The sequence below is a fragment of the Saimiri boliviensis genome, chromosome 1 (genome assembly GCF_048565385.1).
Source record: "Saimiri boliviensis isolate mSaiBol1 chromosome 1, mSaiBol1.pri, whole genome shotgun sequence".
NCBI lineage: Eukaryota > Metazoa > Chordata > Mammalia > Primates > Cebidae > Saimiri > Saimiri boliviensis.
In genome coordinates, this window is record NC_133449.1 from 293432570 (window position 1) to 293445487 (window position 12918).

Genomic DNA, 12918 nt, shown 5'->3' on the forward strand with positions numbered 1-12918 from the left:
CATGATAAACAATGGTAAAGCAGCAGGCACTCATTTGGTGACAGGAATGTTTAGAACTTTGTGTTGCAGAGTAACCTTGTTATTGTCTCATTTTATTATGTTTCCAGACTGCCCTTTTCTGACATTTTGTGAGATTGTACATGCTCAAGGGCAGAACACAAGATTCTGGCCATGAACATTAGACTCTCTTGTATTGAGGTCTAAATGTGAATGTCAGATCAGTTCTAGATGTCACGGGCTGTTTTTGTTTGCTTTCAACATAAATATGTGGCATAGTGTTTAGCACCTGGGTATGTTTAGCTTGTTTAATAAGGAGCTGTGCTAACCTCTGCAGATCAAGCAAACATGAGTAGCTGTACCCCTTTACAGCATCTGAACTGGATCTTCACCTCTTTGGCTATGCCTCTGGTAACACTGATGGATTACACACACACAAACAGAAAACAATAAATGCTAAAGTTAGGTTGTTTAGACATAAATAAAGTAATCTATGTTAGCATTCTCTCTCTCTGAGAAATTATTTTAACAACAAAATGTTTCCTACTTGGAAGAAAACCATGATTCATAAGCTCTGGCCATGAATATCTAAGGGTTGTCAAAGACAGTGTTTGGATTTCCTTTAAGTATTAACCAATAATATTTAAAATGAAAAATGTCAGTATTCAATATAGATGAAAATAAGGAAAAATAGATTTAAAAACAAGCATATATAGAAGACTTTTATACAGAAGACTTCTTATATAGAAGACTTTTATTAGCAATTGAGTTAATGCCCCTCTTCAGATGGGGGAAGTTTATCATGTCAGCTGAAGTGTTTTAAACATACTTAAATTAGGTTTTCAGTTTTGATGTAATAAGCCACTTTGATATGTATGTAATTAAAAGCCAAATTGCACCAACAGAACAACTTACAGGCTTCCTAGATTAATCTGCATGACTCACCACAGAAGGCACTTAGAAACACCTGGCCCTGGGCACATGGGAGTGACTGGGCAGTCAGCAGGTAACTTGGGGTATTGGTTTCCTACTCAATTAGCGCCAGATAGATCTAGCTTAAAAACTTGAATAAGCTTATGAATGCTCACCTAATGCTTAAAATGATAAAATAAAGGATTTACTAATATCTCAGGATCCAAATAAAGTTGCCACTAATGATCCTAATTTATCCTGGCTGCATTTTAAAGAAAGGGAATAATAAATTACGGCCAATTGAGTTATAATTATATAACAAATTTTTAGTACTCAATAATACCCACACTAGAGTGCTCACTATATGCTAGGAGCTAGTCTAAGTGCTTCTTCACAGAGCGACTTATTTATTCACATAATGCAGCCAGGACGGACTCCCATCATCCTCATTTAAAGATGAGAAACTGAGGCACTAACCAAATCACAGCTGGTAAGTGTCAGGGCATTTTCAAACCCATGTGGTCTGGCACTAGTCTATGCTTTCAAACCACTAAGCTCTAATGCCCCTCTGAGGTTCCAAACGTTCCTATTTTTGTAACTCTAGACCCTGATTTTCCACCCATCATGATGATGTAGAAATGTATGCTGAGGAACAAGAGGTCATAGAAAGCACTGCATGTTTGGATTCTTTAAAAATTATTGTATGTACAGTTGTGCCCCCCTTTTTGATCATGTTGCCTATTTCTGCCTTTTCCTCACTTTTTTTTTTTTTTTTTTGAGACGGAGTTTCGCTCCTGTTACCCAGGCTGGAGTGCAATGGCGCAATCTCGGCTCACCGCAACCTCCACCTCCTGGGTTCAGGCAATTCTCCTGCCTCAGCCTCCTGAGTAGCTGGGATTACAGGCACACGCCACCATGCCCAGCTAATTTTTTTGTATTTTTAGTAGAGTCAGGGTTTCACCATGTTGACCAGGATGGTCTCGATCTCTTGACTTCGTGATCCACCCGCCTCGGCCTCCCAAAGTGCTGGGATTACAGGCTTGAGCCACCATGCCTGGCCTTTCCTCACTTTTTAATTAGTGATTTTAATAACAGATTTAAGTTTATTATTTTTTTAAATTTTTCTGTCATTGCCTGTTTTCTATTTCCTTCTACTGGCTTTATTTCATTATTCTCATATCTAGCTCTCTAACTTTAAGCAGATTTGTTTACTTGACTTTTCAATGTGTTTTTTTCCTTTCTTCTTCTTTAATACAGGGGCTCACTTTTTCTTCCAGGCTGGAGTACAGTGGCAGGATCATGGCTCACTGCATCCTTGCTCAACCTGCTGGGCTCAAATGACACTCCCATCTCAGCCTCCCAAGTAGCTGGGACTACCTTACACGCCTGGCTGATTTTTGTACTTTTTGTAGAGACCAGGTTTTGCCACATTGCCTAGGTTAGTCTTGACTCCTGGACTCAAGTGATCTGCCCTCCTTGGCCTCACAAAATCCAGGGATTACAGGTGTGAGCCACCATGCCCAGCCCCAGTAGGTCTTGAACTCAAATTCTCCTACCAATCATGAACTCGTATTCTCCTTGACTCCTCTTACAACCACTCATGTTAGGTTTTTGTGCCTACTACTCAACAAAAATTGCTCCTCAGTCCCCATGACCTGAATGTTGTCAAATCCTATGGATACTTCTCAGTACTTCTCCTACTTGACCTATCAATAGTAATAGACCCAGTTGCCCCTTAAGGTTCTTCTTGAAACACTATATTGTTCTGTACTGTTTCATATTCTTGAGTTTCCTAACTAGCCATTTGTCTCAGTCTCAGCTGCTACTTCCTCCTCTTCCCAATTTCTCAACCAAAATCCTCCTGCAGCATTCATTTTAACAACCCCTTCAGTATACAACAGAAATATAAACATGTAATAACAGTTGATAATCATGTTCTTGATTCATTTGTGTTTAAAACAACTGAAAAGAGTGAGTTTTAAGCTTTTATTTAAATTAAGAATATTTTATATTTGAACTAAATTTTGAACTTTCTAAATGAAAGTTTATGACTTGAAGTTCACACTGCTCTACTGCTTTAAAACTTAAAAGCAAATAAACTCTGTCAACTAAAATCAAAGTCACCAATATATGGTCTGCCTGTCTCTACAATGGCCGCACTGTCACCACATCCATCATTCACGGTCAGTGATCCTTAGACCAGTGCTTACACAAGATTTCTTTCGAATATGGCACTGTGGAGATGGCCACAGGAGGTTCTACAAAAACCAAGTGCTCGATTTACCACTCAACATGTTTAGCTTGAAATGACTGCTACCTTTGCCTTCACTTCCTTCACATACACCCGGATATACAAATATCTTTTATATCAAGAGTCCTTGTGAAAGTAAATAGAGGGAACTCCCAAGGATAAAGGAAGGCAAAAAACAGGAGGCACCTGAAGCCAAAACCTGGAGCAAATTTTAAGAAGGAAGAGATATCCCATTTTCACATCTCTGCGTGGATCTCCCATGGAGAACTTGAGTTAAATGTAATGATTACACGTGGCAGAAAGATGACTCTCTAGCAATTTTTCTTTCACACAGGCTACTAGATTCATTCCACAAGCTCAAAGATTTTAATAAAAAACATTTCTGTTAAATACTTTATATTCATCATCATAAAAAATGCACAGCCATTAAAAAAGGGTCAAGTACCCTAAATGAGAATTGACAAAGCACAGATCAACTTTACAGAGAATTTCTTTCCTTGTTTCTGATAAATCACAAACAGAACTGGGAAACTTTAACAAATATTTATGTTGGCCAGGCATGGGGTTTACATTTTAGTGTGTGTGCATGGAGGCCGGGAGAAGTGACTAGTATCATGACTAGAAGAACTAGAAGTGACTAAAAGAACTAGTATCATGACCCCAGCTACTGTTAAGAGGACTGAGAAATGGGAAGAGAGCATAGCATGAGCAATCAATAACTGTCACTGACGTCCAGGGAGGCCTTCTCTGACACTGGGAAATCTAAGCCAAGACAAAGTGAAGGAAAAAGCTACACAGAGTTGGAGACATTATGATGTCATTTATGACTCCAAGAAATATTGTCTGCCATTTGTTTCCAGTAAACAGCCACACCGAATCTTTAATTTAGATATTCTGATACAAATAACTAAATGCATTAAAAATATGTCCCTTTCTATTCTACACTTAGTTCAAGTAATATCTTAGCTCAATTACTTTAAGTCTTATGTACCATATAGCATCACTGCTCTTACCTTACATCCTTCAACAATGATCACCTGAATAAAATCATAATTCAAGGGCTGACAAACTTATAATTGATTGACACACATCTTGACTCCTCATTCATTACTTTTCCATATGCTATTAGTTTTCTCATTACCTACCTAAAACTTAGCATTATAGATAATGAATAGGGTTCTGAACATCACATTAAGAAATTCTAGAATAGTAACAGAAAAAAAAAGACTGAATAAAAAAGTTCCTTAAAAAGTTACTGTTACTTGCAAACATAGCTCTTTGAAAGACAGCTTCTTATAAACATTTACACACATTAAGATATTATTCTAAAACATAGTAGCAAGATAGACACTCTGCATATGTCTTCATTTTAGGAAAAAATGAAGCAAGGCTATTTTTAATAATAGAAACAATTCATAACTTGTAGTATTTGCAGGTTAATGCAAATACTAGGCAGCACATCATAGCAGAGTGTAACTAAAGCCTATCATAGCTACCTGTTCCACAGCTACCTCTGTGCACTCACACAGGTGACTTTATTTTGCTTTGCATTAGTTGCTTCTGTAATCCAGTCATCTGATTCACCCCACCTAGTTGTTTCAAGTAATCAGGTAAGAAAGTCTATTGTTAGGCATATTTGTATATATTTGACTAGTTATTTCATACTTGCTCTGAAATATTACACATTAAAAAAGCTTGAAATTAGACAATGTCAATCTCATCAGCCAAAACTAGCATTGAATGTGAATATTAATAGCTGAATGAAATTACAAAATATACATCTCCAGTCTCATAAAACATGAACTTTATAAGCACTTTCAAAAACATTATGAGCAAAATAGCTTTGACAATAACTGTTTGAAAAAAATTAACAATAATCTTTTATACTGTACATCTGCACTAAAATGCAATAACCCCAAAGTTTATTAAATTATGAAGGCGATACTTTTTAAGTATTATATATTATGTTTACATTATTAAATAATTTTGGCAGAGTAAGTCCATAGGACTTAAATGTCCAGTCAGCCCTGGTATCTACATCTGGACCAGGAAGCCTTTGTGTGTACAGATATAGACTCCCTGTGAAATTCTCCAGGGTGTAAAGAGGGCCCCAGGGAGATGCCTACTGGGAGTGAGGGACTGCCTCTCAGCTCAGGGGAGCCTGCAAGCAACAGGGCAGTATGGGGAGGCTCACAGGCACAGGAAGGGAGCAGTTGGCAGCTGCAACATCAAACCACGATGGTTTCTTCTTTTTAAAGAAAATTTTGCTGAGTGTTTACCTACCCCCATCCATACAAATATGCTCTCTAGAAAATGTGAAAGTATAAGCTTCAGAAAAATGGTTTTCTCATCCTTTAATTTCTGGTTTTATGATCAAATTCTGAAGACACGGCTACTTTTTTATCAAAACAGTTGACATTTTCATTGCTTCTAGTTTTTCAGCTCCTACTATGCTTACTGTGTTCGTGCCACTGACGTCTTTGGCTATTTATCATCTCTAGAAAAGAAAAAAAAATATTAAAATTTTAGGATGTAGGATTCACAATAAATCTCTTGCCAAATTCTCCTTAAATCTCTAAACTCTCTATTTGGCTATAACTCCAAGATCACCCCTTCAGTTCTTTCCGTGTTTTTCTTTGGAAAATTGCATTTCCTAACCTTTCTACCCATCCTTCTCATCTACTCTTAAGTCTGCAGCCACTGTGATAGTGCTAACTTGCAAACGATCATGTCCTTCCTGTAGTCTTTCAAAAATCTTCCTACTTCACCCAGAGTGAAGCCTAAACTATTTAACAGGCATCTAAGGACTTTCAGGACCTGTATCTTGTTAACTTGTTAATTTATCTTTGGGTCTAACTCCCTCTCCTCATCTCTCAAGGCACAGTGCAGGACTTAACTCATCTTGAAAGTACTAAACCTGGATACACCTTTAGGAAAAACACATGTACACACACACACACACACACACACACACACACACACACAAAGAGGAAGCATAGCTTAGTGGTTAAGCTACATAAACTGCAACTTGCCTAAATAATCCAGTATTTATGTTTTAATAAAATTGCTTTAATAAAAATACATGAAATCGATCTATTTTTTCTCTGAAATGCCTTTGGCTAAAATTTATCTTTTCTCTGGAATGTCTTTGGCTGTTCACACATTATACAATGTTCCCATGTGATACAGAGGAAGACGTCCCTTCATTTATGAAAGACAGGTAAGATATAGCGTAAAAATTTCAGAGTAGGATAAATCTGCAGCTACTCTACTGGAGATATGCTAAATTAGCGTTCTGATTAGAGTTACCTTCAGTTACCTTGAGCGAGAGAGATAAAATATTCACTATTAATCTAGGGATAACAGCCAAATTAAACTCCAATTCAGAAATAGAGCAGTTCGAAGTCAGAATCTAGAGTTAGATTACATGGGCTTGATCTGGGAATGTGCCCTTTATTTGACGTGTAACCTTGGGTATCTGCTTGACTGAGTTGATCTTAGATTCCTCATGGAATGAATATAATAAGACCTGATAAATGCAACTGGACAATGCCTGAAACAGCAGTCCTAATTGCATATTTTTGCTGTCCCATTATTTTGAGGAACAAAATCAAAGGCAAATCAATGAAAAGTGCAGGTTTACTGATTTCATCCTAATACTTAGCAAATTAATCATAGAACCCAAGAGAAATTGCCTATACTCTCAAAGAGTTCGAAAAACATGTCTAATACACCCAACATTGTCTTAGTTGACGTTCAGATTATCAAAAGGAAAGCACATTCATACAGTTTTCATCCTCACACTGTCTAAATCTGAGGAAGTGTCAGGAAAGACAGGTAAGGAAAGATCTAAGCTGAAAATCAAACCACACTTGAGGCTTTTAAACTGTGACCAAGTAGTAATTAAAATTAAGTTTATCCTTCTCTGTCCACCTAAGGGCAAATTAAACCTTAAAGAAAGCAAAGGATATAATCAGTTTACCCATACATTAAAAAATAAAGTATCTGAATGTATTTTCTTCAACTCTCCACTTCTAGAGATGAGAACTGCACTGGCAAACAGAGGGCATTCAACACAGCATCTGCTAAAATGAATAACTCCCAAAAAGTACTATGTAAAAGGCTGTATAGTTATCATGACCCAGTACTGCGGAAAGGTGGTGTTGAAAACCTTACTGCAGCTAACCTGTGCGTCATTTTCCAGGAGCCACACACATCCCGAGGGCTTCCCAGATCAGCCCCCTCATCCCTGCGACAGACCCACATCCTGGCACCACCTTCCCACGACTCCCAGCGGAGGCCCGGGCCCCGGCAGGCCCCGGGGCGGCACCGCAGCAGCGGCGGGCAAGGCTCAGGGCTGCGTCCCGCCGGGTGGGCGCTCGAAAAGTCCGAGGTTCCCCGGAGCGTGCCCCTGGCCGGCACTCCCCCGTTCTCCACGTCCCCGCGTGCAGTTTCCCAAGGCCTAGAAACCGTCTAGAGCCAAAGGCGAGGCAGGCGGAGAAGGGGCCTCCACCCCGGACAGGCTGACGCGCAGCCCAGAGACGCGCTCCCGGGATGCCCCCGGCCGAGCCCGCAGCCAGCCCCCGCAGCGCCCCTCGGAGCCTGAGGGGTGTGGGAAACACGCGAGCAAGCCGGCTGCCCTTCCCGCCTCTGACCGCGTCCCCCTCAGGCCAGTGCTAGGCCGGCGGTTGAAACCCGGGGATCGCTACCGACAAAGCGCTCACCAGGGCAGAGCGGGCCAGGTACGCCCACCGACAGCGCTGCCTCCTCCCATCACGCACTCGCCCGCACGCCCAAAGTACGCACGCGCGGCACCCGGGACCAGTAGGAATGTCGGTCCCAGGGTAGCTGGGGCCAATCACAGCGTGCCTGGCGTGTGGGCGGTGTCTCCCCCGTGTTGCGCGTGCGCAGACCTGCTGCGCACTAGCGTCCTTGGCCTTCTGCGGCCACCAGAGGTGAAGTGAAGCGTCGGCCGCCCGCCTCCCTGAGCCGGCTCGGCCAGCGCGGGTGTTCCAGGAGCTCCTGTCCCGTGGGATCTGAGGTTCTTTCATATCTAAGTGGGCCGTGTCTGGATCTTCCCTCCTTTCTGTTCTGCTGAGGTGTTTCCGCGTCGCCCGCGAGGCATTTAGGTCTGGGCAGGCAGCCTCTGCCCCCATCAGGATCCTTTTGTTTTCCTGTTTCATTCTTTCTCTCACTTTCCTATTTGCTAAACCAAACGTTTTCCTTCCATAGGCATGTCCCCTCTGAAGGCTACCCATGTCTCAACATATCTGACATTTGACGTTTTACCCAAAAAAATTGACTATTTTCTAAAGCTAGTTTGATCCTATTTAACACAGTTTTTTCAGCAAGTGTGTAAGTGTGCATGCTCTAGACATGCGTGGCCTGAGTTTGAACCCATGTGCTACTAACTTGCGTTGTTTGGGAAGACTAACCTCGGGCTTCAGTTCGCATATATATATAAACTGAAACTGTATAGGCTCACTGGTGGCCTGTAAGCCTTAAGTTGAAACATGGAGCATATCAGAACTGTGCCTGGCACGTGGTAAATGTTCAAAAGTTAGTATTGTTATTAGGTGCTGGGTACCTTTTCTAGGCCTTGGAATATAGGGATCAAAGTCCCTGATGTCCTGGGTGTTTATAATCTATTGCTATTCTTTTGGAAACAGATCTTTATTTTCATAAACGGATAATTTTCATTGTGTGAAGTGTGATCTCAAGTGATATTTTCCTAGTATTTCATCATTATGCTTGATTCTTTTTAAAATTTGGGTACTGTTGAGGAAAAGTGACAATGAAATGATTTTGTTAACATGGTTAGCAAAATTCATCTGGTGTTGCCACACTGGGGCGCTCGCAGCTTTATGAATCATGTTCACAAGTCACTCTTGTGTTCATGGTTCTTTTCACTACAACCACCATTATTCGGGGTGAGGTTTTTCACACCTACTGTAAAAGTTTATCTGCAGAAAATGGTAATGAGCTTGTTCTGGTTGGCGTCCTGTTGTTTTCCCAAGTACATACTTGGAAGAGAGTGAACAGGAAGTTTAAACATGGGCGAATAGATGTTTTGCCGTGGGCTGAAAAAAACACTCACTTTACTAGAACAGTTGCTTTGTATTCTGCAGCAATTTTGCAGAGTTTTGAAGTGGAAGAAAAAGATAGTGATGAAATGCTGCTAAAAAAAATACTAGAGAATAACGTCTTTGGTGCTTCTTAAGCTCATCTTTTTTTAAACTGTCAGTTACATGTTTGGTGACTGCTTTGAAAGTTCTGATTCTGTTGCATGTGGATCCACAAAGTAGCTTAGGAAGCCTGATGGCAGAATACAAAAATTGTCTTAAAAAGATTCATAGATACTCACAATCTTTGTATTGAAGATAGTATGATGAAACTCCCCAAGTCCAGTTAGGGCAGCGCTGGGAATACAAGGTGAGAATTTGGAAGAATTTACCACAAGAAATATTGTGTCTGTATTCATCCATTCTTGTATTGCCATAAAGAAATACCTGAGACTGGGTAGTTTATAAAAAAAAATAGTAAGTGTAATTGGCTCACAGTTCTACAGGTTGTGCAAGCATGGTGCTATCATCTCTTAGGCTCCTGTGGGAGGCCTCAGGGAGCTTTTATTCGTGAATGGAAGGCCAGTCAGGAGCAAGAGAGAAAAGTGGTGGGGAGGTGCCATAATTTATCACAACCAGATCTTGCAGGAACTTAGTATCAGTAAGTCAGCATCAAGCCATGAGAGATATACCTCCATGACCCAGACACCTCCCACTGGGCCCCAGCCTCCAACACTGGGGATTGCAATTCAGCATGAGATTTGGTGGGCCATATATTCAGAACATATCAGTGTCATTTTATGAAATATTCTGGGCTGAAAAAGTGGATCCACAAGCAACTTTTAAAAAGAAGATAATTAACATCTCAGTTGACAGTTTCTAACATGAATCCTAAATAGGCCAAGTGTGCAGCATACTTGTGGTTTTGGTTCAAACACTACATGTGATCTCTCTTTTTCTTAGTTCTAACCAAGAAATAGATACTAAGTCTTAGAAAGTTTTAAATAATTTCAACACAATAACATTTTTTAAACAAAGCCCTAGAGCAACATGTTGCTGGACTTTCTGAGCAAAGAAAGTCAAGTGATAAAGAAAACTGACTCCTTCAAAATCCATTTTGAATGTAATAGCAGAAAGTTGTTTTCCCCCTTGCAAATTATAGGCAGATGTCAGAGATATTGGGGGTTCAGTTCCAGACCACCTCAATAAAGTGAATGTCACAATAATGCATGTCAGATGAAGTCCTAGACAGCATCTCATTCCACGTAAGGCTATTTTGTCTACACTGAAAATCTGTTGTTTAGTGTAGCCGCTTTTATCAATGATCTTAGCTTGATCTTCTGGGTAACTTGTGGCAGTGTCTACATTAACACTTACTGCTTTACCTTGTACTTTTATGTGTGGAGACAGCTTCATTCCTTGAACCTCATGAACCAATGTTTTACAGCTTTCAACTTTTCTTCTGCAGTTTTCATATGTCTCTCAGTTGTCATAGAAAAGGAGAGAATTAGGGCTGTTTTCTGGATTAGACATAAGCTTAAGAGAATGATATGTCTGGTTTGAATCTTCTATCCAGACTACGAAAACGTTCCCCAGATGAGCAAAAAGACTGTTTCACCTTCTTATTATCCCTATTTTCACTGAGGTAGCACTTTTTTTTTTTTCAAGAAGTTTTCCATTGCATTCACAACTTGGCTAACCATTTGGCACAAGAGGCCTAGCTTTCAACCTGTCTCAGCGTTTGACATGCCTTCCTTGCTGAGCTTAATCATTTCAAGCTTTTGATTTAAAGTAAGAGACTTGCAAGTCTCCCTTTCACTTGAACACCTAGAGGCCTCTGTAGAGTTGTTAATTGGCCTAATTTTAACATTGTGTCTCAGGGAACAGGGATACTTAAGGGGAGGGCGAGAGATGTAGAACAGCTGGTTGGTGGTGCAGTCAGAACGCACACATTTACCAATTCAGTTTAAAGTCTTACATGGATGTGGCTCTTGGTGGCCCCAAACAATTATAATAGTAACATAAAAGATCACTTGCCACACATCACCGTAACAGATATAATAATAAGAAAACACTTGAAATATTGTGAGAATTACCAAAATTTGACACAGATACATGAAGTATGCACATGCTGTTGGAAAAATGGCACTGATAGACTTGCTCAACACAAGGCTGCCACAACCCTTCAATTTATATACATATATATATATATAAAAGTATCTGCAAAGCACAATAAAGCAAAGTTTGCAATAAAACAAAGTATGACTAAATAAACTTTTACTCCCTCAGGTTTTGCAGTTAAACCACTTGGGAAAGTCAATTGCTTGGCCTGAAATTTCTTTAGAAATTTCTTTTAGAAAACTAAAAAATATGCTATTCCCTCATTTTTATTCTTTTTATGCGTAATAGTGTTAAACTCTTAATTCATGTTCACGGATCAAATATAATCTATCTGACTTACGCTAAACATATTTAGGTCTTATTTTCTTCACTAGTGTCAAGATGAGCTTGTTATAACTTAGATTAGAATCATTAATGTTTGAAATTTTGATGTTTCAGAGTCCAGAAATTCTTTACACTCAGCAATATTCTTTCTTTTCCATAATGATCTAAAAAAGAAGTCATGTGGTAAAGCATTTGAATTAGAAGAAAATGGTTAAAGAAATTTAACCATTTTATGGAAAGAGAAGTCAGAAGATTCCAGAAGAGCAGGATCTTTACTGACCTAATGAAAGAGTTGCAATATAATTTTAGGGAAAATATTGATAAGGATAGCTACAATAATAAATGTTAAAATCTCTCTTGAAAGACCCTAATGTCCAAATGTCACTTTGAACATTTTCTTAATAGGGTTACTTTATTATTTTATATTAAATCAAGTCTACTTAAACATGTCAGATGGCTGGATCTCAGTTAAAGGCAATATATAGTGAAGATAAATAAAGAAAAATAGATCATATTGTTTTGGGAATGAATATTTATAACCATTGAATTATGCAGAAAATTATTTAAACTAGCAACAAAAGATTCTTATATATAAATGTGAAATTTTGGGGGAACATGAAAGTACAAATAAGTAAGAAGGAACTTAATGTAGGTAAGCCTTTCTTAGAGGTGGTGAGGGAGACTAACAAGGGACACTCTGATGTTAAGTCATAGAAAGTATGCAAGTTTTATTTTTATTTGGTTAGATATAAATTCTTAATTGTCAAGTTTAGAGACAGAACAGGAATGGCAAGAAAGGCAGGAATGTGGGATCATAAGTAGTAAAGGCTCTAAAGTTGGGAAAATTGAGTCTGGGTCCTTTCATCATCAGATAATTCTATCAAGAAGAAACAAGAAAAAAGAAAGACACTGCTATTATTTACTCACTTAATACCCATCCATGTCAGGCCATGTACCAAGTATTTTAATTATGTGCCAACCATGTGACTTGGGACAAGTTAATTCTCAAGCCACAGTTTTCTTGGAGATGATACTAGTAGAATTGTGTGAGAATTAAGCTATTCAATACATGTAAAACACAAACATGGTAGCACGAAGAAAGTAAGTATACTTTATTCTAAAAATTATGTCTAATTTTGTCACACTATGCTGGTGCCTCACTTTACCTTTGGGGTCTGTTTATTCATCAGTAAAACTCAGGGAAAGGGAGGTTAGGTTAGCTGATCTCTAAGATTATTTATAAAGTGTTCT

The 12918-nt window shown here is 39.2% G+C and overlaps 1 long non-coding RNA gene across 1 annotated transcript; it reads right to left on the reverse strand.

Moving 5' to 3' along the window:
* Window positions 1–5499: 5499 nt before the first annotated feature.
* Window positions 5500–7956, reverse strand: LOC141581518 (uncharacterized). Its single transcript, XR_012514225.1, has 2 exons — window positions 7885–7956; window positions 5500–5657 (listed from the first exon to the last, which is right to left on the reverse strand). It is a non-coding gene; the product is annotated as an uncharacterized LOC141581518 (long non-coding RNA).
* Window positions 7957–12918: the final 4962 nt, after the last annotated feature.